The sequence below is a fragment of the Cryptomeria japonica genome, chromosome 10 (assembly GCF_030272615.1).
Source record: "Cryptomeria japonica chromosome 10, Sugi_1.0, whole genome shotgun sequence".
Lineage (NCBI taxonomy): Eukaryota > Viridiplantae > Streptophyta > Pinopsida > Cupressales > Cupressaceae > Cryptomeria > Cryptomeria japonica.
Genome location: NC_081414.1, coordinates 116,543,874 through 116,552,092, shown reverse-complemented (window position 1 = coordinate 116,552,092; position 8,219 = coordinate 116,543,874). Strand labels below are relative to the sequence as shown.

Here is an 8,219-nt window from a genome sequence, read left to right as displayed (position 1 = left end):
CTCTAGTTGCCTCTCTAACTCTCTCCCTAGAATTCTATTGGATTTATGCTTGTTCATTTTCTCATTTTGAAGCTCTCTCACACTGTCTACTTGGCTCTTACATATAAAAATAATTATATTTATGTATTTAGATTTACTTAATTTTATATTTTAACAAAAAATACTTAAAATATGTAATTTGGTCATTTGAGTGATTAGACATAAACACGTATTATATTAAGAATAGGAAACATGAAGAGAAACTTATGATCCTTACCTCTAAATTGACTCTGGAAAAAGTATTTAAAAGATGTTCATTTTACATGTGATTGGTTGTGATCACTCAACGTGGCATTGTCAAAGTAATGTAGTGAACTTGTTAATTGCAATCTAACATTGTTCTTTCAATTATGTATTTTGTACTTAATCATAAATCTATAAAAATGATTCTTAATATGTTCTATCCACACTATTGAATATATTATGACATTTGTTGGTAATGATCTCTTATAGAGTATGGTCACGAGATTTTTATTTGAATGTTGAATATAGTATATGTTATGTCACCATCATTCATTATTCTTCATGTTACTTATTTCATAGCGTTAAAATTCAAAGGTACTTTGGCTTTGATTTGACTAAGATGAAAATTTGAAGCATAAAAAGTTCATAGATGCTTTGTCTTGTTATACCTTTGTTGCAAATGTTACAAGTCTACTCAGCTTAAGAATACAAAGGGCACACAAGTTTAAGTAGACTATAATTTTGTTGTTAATAATAATTGACACTCAAATGACAAACATATTATGCTTATGTGGATGCTTTTATTATGAGATATTTTCATTCAATTTTTACAGTAACATTATATATATGTGTCTTTTTTGGCGAGAAATCTTTGATAAAAAAATATATATCTTGATGCAAGTTATCATGTTTGGCTTCCATTTTGTTTACTTTTTTTTATCGCATCTAGGTTGAAGTAAAGTTTCAAGTAGGCCTCTAAATTGTGTAATGTGACCATAATAGCAAGGTCTAAAGGCAAACCTTATTGATGATTGAGGACACTAATATATTAGGCGCCTAGAGAAACATTTGCCATATATTACTTGGATATATTTTTAATCTACTAGCATAAAAGTTTCTTATAGGTTATTTGGAGAGATTATTATATGGGCGCTCTGCAACTCTGTTCGGATATTAGGTTTTGGACGCGCGTGGAGGGGTTCTCGGCCTTCTGACATGGAGGAGGGCGTACAACCTCCTTCACGCAAGTAAGCTACTTTGGCTTCTTGTCGTATCTTCTCATTTATTTCTCTCATTTTTGCTTCTTCCCTCTTGCCTGTGTTGGATGTCTATGCGGTTATCCAGACTTAGGCGCATTTATGTCAAGAGAGCCAGATGAGATCCCTTCCACCGAAGGCATGGACAAGAACAAATCATTCAAAATCGCTTTGCTTGCTTCCAACTCTTCACCGATTTCAGTCTCTGCTAAATTTGAAACTAGGGCTTTGAAGGCTCACACAGGTATTGATGCCCGATCGAGTGCGGAGGAGGTAATAATCCTAACCCTTCTGATTTTACCCTTACCATTGCTCCTAACTCGAAAATGAATAATGCCATTAATTATGAGAAAGGAAGATTAAAAGATATTGCAATTTTTCTTACGGCCACAGACATATCCAACTGTCCAGCCTGCAATTTCATGGATGAATGGTTAAAGAATGTTTGGATTAGAAAATTAGGGCTTCGATTTTTGTTTTTCCACATGATTCAAAAGGGTTTATTTATTATTTTTTAAATGATGCTAAATCTCAAGAATCAGACATTAGCAAACAATTATGGTCTATTGGTAGATGCACTTTCACGGCGATCAAATGGTCCCCCAACGTTGTCAATGATGAGATCCTAGCCCTTTGTAGCCCTAGATGGGTCGTTATAAAAAAACTCCCCCCTTATACTGGATATTTATTCCTCAATTGCTTGAACCCGTGGGTAGGGTTATCAGAGTGGACAATTCTCACTCTCTAGTTCCCTATTTAGATGCTAGGGTTCTCATAACCCTTGATCATGGATGCGATTTTCCTACATTTATTGAAATTATGGTGGAGGATGATCCGGTCTTTTGCATTTTATAAGTTTTGGGCGGTATAAACGCTTGCTTTCTTTTTAGGTGGGAAGGACATGTTTGTAAGAACTGCCCTATTCTTGCCAACCGCAAGTCGAACCTTACCTCTAATGGTGATACAAGCAGTAATGCTAACATTCATCTTGTCCTTGAGGGCTCTCCCACCCCTATTATCAAGAAACTTGATGTGCTTAAACAAGTTGTCTCAGAGGCTATGAACAAACCCTCAGGAACTCCCCCCTCATTTGATTATATTGTGAATTTTGGGGGTTTTAACGCAGATCCTCCCCCACATTCAACCATTAATATCTCCCTCTCTCAGATGAGGGATGGCAAAGATATCCCCGCTTCTTCTCTTCCTCCTCCTAAGACTGGAAATGTCAAGAGGAAAAATGTGCGCCAACTCGCCCTTGATAAATTAAGGAATCTTGTCTCCCATGAGATGGATGATAATAAGATCGACCAACCATGTATGATCTTTGCTCCTAATAGTAAGCAATCCCTTGTCAAAAATATGGTCAAGGAGATTGAATATAGAACTAGTATAAATGATAAGATGGATGAGGACCATAACAATGACATCCTTGTTAGAGGGATGACTTCTGTCTGCAATAATGATGAAATTGATGTTCGAGAATCTCCTGCTAATAAAGTTAATCTTTGCAATGATAATCATATCGATTTCCTCCAATGATAGTCATACTATGAACTACTCTCATAATGCTCATCCTATTGTTTGTGATCTTGATGTTGCTAGTATAAGGGTCATTAAAGCAGATCTCATTGTTAGTAATCAGGCCTCTACCAAATCACGGGCTCATTCCATTTCTAATTATGATCTCACAAGATCAAATCCTCTATTTGAGGGTTCGGATGGGGACCATGGATCCTTGGTCGGTGATTCTTTCCTCAATGAGAAGCATCCAGAATCACAACCCCCTCTCAAGCATGTAGACAGTAAAGATGGTGACATCGTTAGCACTAATGGAGAGGGCCCTTTCACCAACCAAAGTAAGAAGGAGGAGGGGGACCTATAACATAAAAAAAAAGATTCCCCCTCCCTAAGAAGAAGGACAATAGGGAGGAGCTCCCCAAGTGCTTCAACAACTTTAAAGATGCCAAGAATTCCTCTGCTTAATGTGTGTTATGGATTTGAAGCTTATTTCTTGGAACATTAGGGGATTAGAATCCCCATATAGGAAGCATATTATCATAAGTTTTCTTAACCAGCATAGGAATTTGGATATTCTTTATTTACAAGAGGTGAAAGCATCCAATTTTTTGTTGGAGGTTAATCTCAAATTCATTTGGAAGGATGCACTTAAATTTGTTACCAATCATGATAAGGGAAGAGGGCCTATGTCGATGTGTTGGTTGGCAAGAAATGGGGTACTAAGATTATAGATAGTAGTTTTTCCCCATGTAATAAAATTGCATGGGTTGTCATGGAGGTGAAAGGAACAAAAGTTGACATCTGCTCTATATATGCCCCTAATGATTACAAAGATAGGATTAATCTCTAGAAGTGGTTGACCGGCCTCCCTGACATCCCTTGGATTCTAGGTGGGGATTTTAACATGATACAAAACTCAGAAGATAAAAGTGGAGGCTTTAGTATGGAATAGAAGAGTGGAGAGAAACTTCATTGGGAAAGGATGAAATCTAAGTTGATGTTGTTTGATCCACTGAATGGTAGGAAAAAATATTGCAATAACATTTGGTTCACATGGTTTAATGCTCAGCAAGACAATAAGAGAATCTACTCCAGATCAAATCGCTTCTATGCCAATAAATCTACTTGCTCCTTTAATCAAGATAACACTGGATGCATGGTTAGAATGATCCCCTATACCCTCTTTGACCATCATGCTATCCTTGCTCATATCTCTATGAACTCTAATATGGCTCCTCAAATAAGGAATTCAAGTAACTTTATGATTAACATCCAATTACTTCATAATCAAGATATTAAACATGCCCTGTACATCATCAAGCAGATCAATAGGTGGGGCCAAAAGAAAACTTTGACCATTTGTAAGTGGAAAGGGAATGCGGGGAGCTAGAGGACTTTATGCCAAACACTGGGTACTAAATTTTCCAAAGATGACAAAAGATTGGAAAGGGATCTTACAGATAAGTTACTTGCTCAGTTAGCTCTTGTCCATGAGGATCCCAATAATATGAACCTATCCTTAGCTGTCTACCAAACCAAAGACACACTCATAAATCTTCAACATAAGAAATCGTAAGGAACTAAAGTTAGGGCTAGAGTTAATTGGATGTAGTTTGGTGATAGAGGCTCTAAATTCTTCTATAATTTACTAAGGTAGAAAGAGTATAAGGAGAGAGTGGATATAATCTGGGATGAAGGTGTAGAGATGACATATATTGAGGATATTAAGAGGGCCTTTCTCCTCTATTACCCAAAACTCTTTACTTCGGATTGTACCTCTTCTATTAATAGATCTTCTCTTGATCAATGTAAAGCCCTTATTCCTAAGAAAGTTTTTGATATTGATTCAGCCATTCTCAGTAAATCCATAAATCTTGAAGAGATTAAGAAAGCCATTAATAATCTAAGCAATGATAAATCTCCTAAGTCGGATGGGCTTCTAGCTGAATTTTAAAAGAAAATATTGATTGGATTGCTGAGGACTTGCTTCAGGTATACCTAAAAGACATTGAATTTAGCTCTTTAGGCGCAGAGATCAACAAAGGAGTCATTAAATTGATCCTAAAAGATGGAGATAAATCCCTTATTAAGAATTGGAGACCTATTACACTCCTTAATGTCTCTTATAAGAGCACTCAGATTAGAGGATATTATTTCAGGTTTAGTCAGCAATACTCAGATTGGATTTATCAAAGGTAGGTATATTCTAGGAAATTTAATTACTAGTTGGGAAGCTATGAATTGGGCCAAAGATACCAAGCAGAACGTAGCCATGTTTCTTATTGACTTTGAAAAAGTCTATGATCGAGTAGAGTGGGGCTTTTTGCTCATGATATTGGAGTCATTTGGCTTCCCCAAAGATTTATGTCATATGGTTTTTGTGTTACTAAAGGATGCCTCGACTCAAATTGAGATCAATGGTTCCCACACACAAGTTATATCCCTTAGTAGATCCATTCAGAAAGGATACCCCTTGGCCCCGACACTTTTTGTGATTGTTGTTGATGTTATGTTTTACCTACTCAGAGACTCATCCTTCTCTCTAAGGGTAAGGGACATAACCTTGCCCAACAATATGGATTTGGTAAATGTCCAATTTGTTGATGATACAACTTTCTTTATTCAATTAGAGGAAGTGAAATTTACCTCCCTTGTGACTAAACTAAAGACTTTATGTGATGCTTCTCGGGCCAAAATCTCTGCCCCCAAATCTATATTGTTGGGTTGGGATGATTCCCCCCCCTTGGCTGGCCAATTTTGAGTTTTAATGGGGCGGGCCCTCTAAATAAATCTGATATTTGTTCATTCCATTTGCTGTCAACCCCTGCTTGAGAGATATGTTGATATGGGTTAAAGGAAAGTTGGATAGAAAACTTAATAAATGGAATAATCTCTCTCTCCTTGGCCGGTAGACTTCAAGTTTTCCAGAAGATCCTCTCTTCTTATAGTTTGTATAATGCTTCGGTATGGATGTTCAGTAATTATCAGATTGATGAGATTCAAAATACCATCAAGATTTTTTTATGGTCTGATGGTAGAGACAACAAAAAATGGCACTCTGTTAGATGGATTTGGTGCTGCTTGGAGAAGGATATGGGTGGTTTAGGGCTTAAGGACTTGAAGCTCCATGGCATTTCCCTTTCTACTGAGCGGACCATTTAAACTTTAGGTGAAGAATCATGGAAGATCCTTGTTAGGAGTAATATCAAGTTAGTTGTTCCTAAGAAAGCCAAATCATGGAAGATGCTCCCCCTTGACGACTTAATCGCCAACAAGTTTCCTATCTCCCCAATCGGATCTTGTGTGTTTAAAAAATATTTGGAAGGCGTGGGAATTTGTCAGACACCTTATTGCTAATAATGGGATAATTGGCAAGGATAACTCTATTTGTGGTGAGAAATCCATTTGGTGGAATCTCCTTCATAAGGATAAACCTCTGGCTCTCATTCAAGGTTGTTTTGCTAGGAAATGGGCTCAAAGAGGCATAAATACGCTTAATGATATCATTAGCAATGGTACCTTGATTCTCTGGTGCGTCCTTAGACAAAGATTCCAAATTCCCTCCTCCAATTGGAGGACCTATGCCATGCTTAGAGATGCATGTGCCATTGTTGACATATCCAGTCCATGTGTGTTGAGGATGGATAGGTTCACCTCATACACATGGGTGGATGGGTCACCTTTGTGCAAGATTAATACTAAAATGATCAGATCTCTTTTGAACAATGATGATCTTATTGCTCATTTTAATTCTATGTGGAACTTGCATTACTCTAATTTTGAATGGCATAAATTATTTTCTTTTCATTGGCATTCTGATATTTCTCCTAAATACAAATGTTTGAAATGGTTGTTTATTCTTCATAGATTGCCTATAAAAGATCATCATAATGATGTTGTTATATGTAATCTATGTAGAATTCTTGAAAATAACATGCACATTTTTCAAATGTCTTTTTGCTAAAGAAGTTTGGAGTATGTTTGGAATTAGTTTTAATAGTGTTTTTTCTCATCATGATGTTCTTAATGGTTTCATCAAAGGCATGAAAAGAGATGTTAATTATTTTTGGTCTATATTATCATGTGAAATTTTATGGATCATATAAATTTTTTATAATGAGGCTAAATTTCAAAATAGGGATAGAGTGCTTATCGAGTCTCTTAGGAGACTCATATTTTACAATGTTGGCATGCAGGTCACGCTAGTTATGAAAATGATTGTGGAGAAATTTGAGAGATTTATTGAAGAAGGATCAATGTAATTATACCTCTCAGAGTTGTCATATGGCTACACATGGACCAAATTCAACAATGAACAATCCCCTTTTGTGAGTGCACTTAAAGCCTTCATGAAGGATATCAATGAAGGAAGATGAAGGGAGCAGTAGTAGTTGACCTAAGTGGGTGCGCTAGTTGTGATTCATGATACCAGAACAACTATTTGGATGGAAGGCCCGATGGGTTCGACCTCATGGCCAGAGACTTAGGAATACCTTTATGCGAGTCCTCACAATTTTGTTCCTTTTTGTACATCTTTAGCAGCTTGTTTTTTGATACAACAAGTCTAGCATACTAATTATCTTGCATATTCTCTATTGTACACTGACTATAGACATAATATGTATCCTTAGTTAGGATAGATGGTTGAATTAGATACATGATCACAATTGCATACAACAAATAAACTCTTATTGATATATTGTTAACTGTTCAGTTTCTCTATATTTAATACAAAAAAAAATCTACTAGCAGAATTTGTGAGTTTAAAAATGGTTTTGTTTTATACGTATAACAACTTCAATATATTCTACTTTTAAAGGGTTTCATTTTTATTTCATAAGTTTATGTAAGAAGCTAACATGGCCAATCCATAAATGTACAATGAATCATTCGAATTTTTGGTCTTCCCATTTATCAACTCACTAAAATTGCTATCTTTGACAATCATCATTGATGCTAATGAATTAATTTATTATTTCAAAGTTGTTTAACTCTCATAAATGATCACATTCATGAAGTTATTGAAAACTAATAGTAACAACTAAAGGTCATTAGACATTAATACTTATAATCATATTGAATAAGCACTACATATAATAACTCTAAACAATAAGAACATGTAACACTTAATTAATATAACGACAAATATTTATGCTTTTAATCATTTGATAATATTCTAAAGTCTATATTATTAATATAAAATTATGTAGGTAGAAAAAGATATTAAACCTTTAAGATTACAACTCATAAGTAATCAATTGGCTTTTTTTGGGGGTAACCAAGAGGAATCAACAAGTTAGCCTAGTGATCTGGACCTTAACTCTTTGATAAAGCAAGTCACCCTATATAATCTCTTGGGATGGAGGATCAGGTCCAAATCAATCAACCACCAAGTCAAACCGAACAAAGAGAGAAATGATCTTGAGACCTACATGGGACAAA

The 8,219-nt window shown here is 35.6% G+C and overlaps 1 long non-coding RNA gene across 1 annotated transcript; it reads left to right on the top strand.

Moving 5' to 3' along the window:
• The first annotated feature begins 1,077 nt into the window (after window positions 1-1,077).
• LOC131072605 (uncharacterized) lies at window positions 1,078-7,531 on the top strand. The gene is made up of 2 exons (XR_009112729.2): window positions 1,078-1,532; window positions 6,974-7,531. It is a non-coding gene; the product is annotated as an uncharacterized LOC131072605 (long non-coding RNA).
• Window positions 7,532-8,219: the final 688 nt, after the last annotated feature.